A 2,657-nucleotide genomic window follows, 5' to 3' on the forward strand; every position below is an offset into this window, starting at 1 on the left:
GTGATTAAAATAGGAAATTAATGGTTGTAGCTGCATCTTACACTTGGAATCTTTTGTCAAATTACTCCCTACATTTACATATATTGTGATGACATGGTTTATTGAACATAACACAAAAGGGCTTCTACATGAAGTTCTTCAACCATTTCTTGAAATTCCTATATACTTTTTGGGGGATTCTAGGGGAAGAGACCAAAACCTGCAGGTCATGGAAAGGACTGAGGAAGAGGTTATATGTCTGGGACCTTTTTGGAATCAGGCACTATACCAAGAGGAAGCACAGTGGGAAAGAGTTGTTCCCCACCTCTATCACAACAGTGGTTGTTTTTTTAAATAGTTTTTTTAAAATAGATGTCAGTTTTTGCCTCTCAAATTCAAACATTAAGCATCTACTATGTACCTGGCACTATGCTAAGTGCTGACATTCTCCCAGACTTATATACTTTTGAACAGATTCTCTTGTTCCTTCTTTATCTTAGAGAAAATCAAGGCAATTTTATTCACTTTTGTTTCAGGATTCTGCTTCCCTTCATAGCAATCTCTCAGCTCACCACAGGGATAAAATTGTGCTCTAGAAACACCCACTACATCATATTGTATTTAGAATTGATATTAGTAGGAAAGTATTGATTCTTATAATAGGAGGTAAAGTAATGAAGATGGTACTTGGGGAAAGATTATAGCAACTATGATGAGAGGAAAAGGAGACAAAGGATCTTCATATGTAAAATGAGGGAGGAGAGAACGGGCTAAATTATTTCTAAGATCAACTCTAATAGTCTTCTCTATAAGTGCAGATAGAAGACTTTTGGCAGTAAAATATGAGGTTTGAAGGAATGGAGCTCTACATTAAGGGAAGGTAATTAGGAATAGTTAGAGGAAGAAGAATGAGTTTTTGGGAGACTATAGACAAATGCAAAGCAGTGGTATCCACTTCATTAGAATGGTTAATCCATACATAAAGATCCCTGTTGACTTTTAAAATGTAATATTTTTTATGTTTTATTATACTTTTTTTGTAAAATATTTTTCAATTACATTTTAATCTTGTTCAGCCCATGCTTAGGAGTGTCATGTAGTCTGTTAATCATATGTTTGTCATCTTTAATACAGAAGGCTACTTCACTCTGATTTAATCTGAGTTTCTGTTTCTTTTCTTTTGTTGCTCCATATTTGTTTTGATAGGACAAATTATAGCAGCATAAGATTTAGACCTGGAAAGGTCCTTAGATGTCATATGGTCTAACCCACCTCATTTTGCAGATGAGGAACCTGAAGACTTGAAAGGTAAAATGACTTGCTAAAGGTAAAGAGGTAAAAACAGAACCAAAATTCAAACTCAGGTCCTCTATGAATTCAGTGTTTTTCCCATTACATTAATAATAAGAACATAGGAAAAAAATGTCTGCTGATGGTTATCACTCCAATATCTTCTATTCCAGCAAAAGAGTGGGGCCCTTGAGATCTTTCCAAAGATTCTACTAGGTCAAAACTATTTTTATAATGATACTAAGCATATTGATATTAGCCAAATGAGCAAAAGCTCTTGTGGGCTCCTCAAGGATTTTTTTTTAAATAACAAATGAATTCTGAGAGTTTGATGGGTCCTCTGCCTCTTTTGTGGAAGCATTCAATCCTTTGGGTGACTGTTATGATCTGGTGATTGACAATCCAGCCCCTTTTGTTCCTAAGAGAAGGCATTGTGGTGCTGGGGGGAGAAGTCATGAGAGAGGAGAGTATGGAGCCAAAGGTGAAGAGATGCAAATGCTTATCTTTCTTAATCTCTGTTAGAGAAGAGCATCCCTGACATTCCTCACCCCAGGGAATTTTTATAAGAAGTCAGGAAAGATATTATTTATCTCTCACTTCCCAGGACAATAGGGGAATATGCCTGGGGCTAAAGTAATGGGAAGGTAGTTTGGGAAGGTAGAATGCTTATCAGAACCATCTCTTGAAAAAACAGTCACAAATGAACTCTAAGTGCTAAATAAATCATTAATTATTTGGGCCCTGGGCCCTCTTTCTTAGACTCCCCCTGGATTGACTTGGCTTTTTGGTATTCAAGATGTGGGAGGTTTGGAAGTTGAAGGTGCTATGAGCCCTACTTCTGGAGCTTTATATATTAAGGTGATAACTAACATGGAATTCTTTTATATTGCAGGGGCTTCTAAACCAGGAAAAAGGAAGCACATCTTTGGTCAGTATATTATGGCGTTTATAATGCACACAAATGTTATACCGATAAAGTAAATAAAATATTTGCTTTTTTAAAAAAATAAAGGGGCACCAGCAATGCCCTTCCTGACCTAGAAGAACTCCTCCTTTCCCCTCCAGTTTGAGTTCAAGAGAATATAAAGCATAACTGACTTGAAGACCTAAGCCCTAGGAATTTGGGGTTGGGAAGTGGACAGAGATATCAGACAACTAGAGCAGAGATTCCTGAGCTCCTGAAGGAGGATGAGAGATAAAGCTTGGGGCCTTGATACATTTGCATACCCACACAGTATTGCTATCATATACATGCATACAGATACATAGAATCTCATACACACCCAGTCATTCCTACCAGACACATAAAATGGCACACACGGTCATAGGCCCAAAATAATACATGAGTACATCATAACTATCCACAATCACCACCATACTCAGAGTTA

This window comes from Sminthopsis crassicaudata, chromosome 4, assembly GCF_048593235.1.
Source record: "Sminthopsis crassicaudata isolate SCR6 chromosome 4, ASM4859323v1, whole genome shotgun sequence".
Classification (NCBI taxonomy): Eukaryota; Metazoa; Chordata; class Mammalia; order Dasyuromorphia; family Dasyuridae; genus Sminthopsis; species Sminthopsis crassicaudata.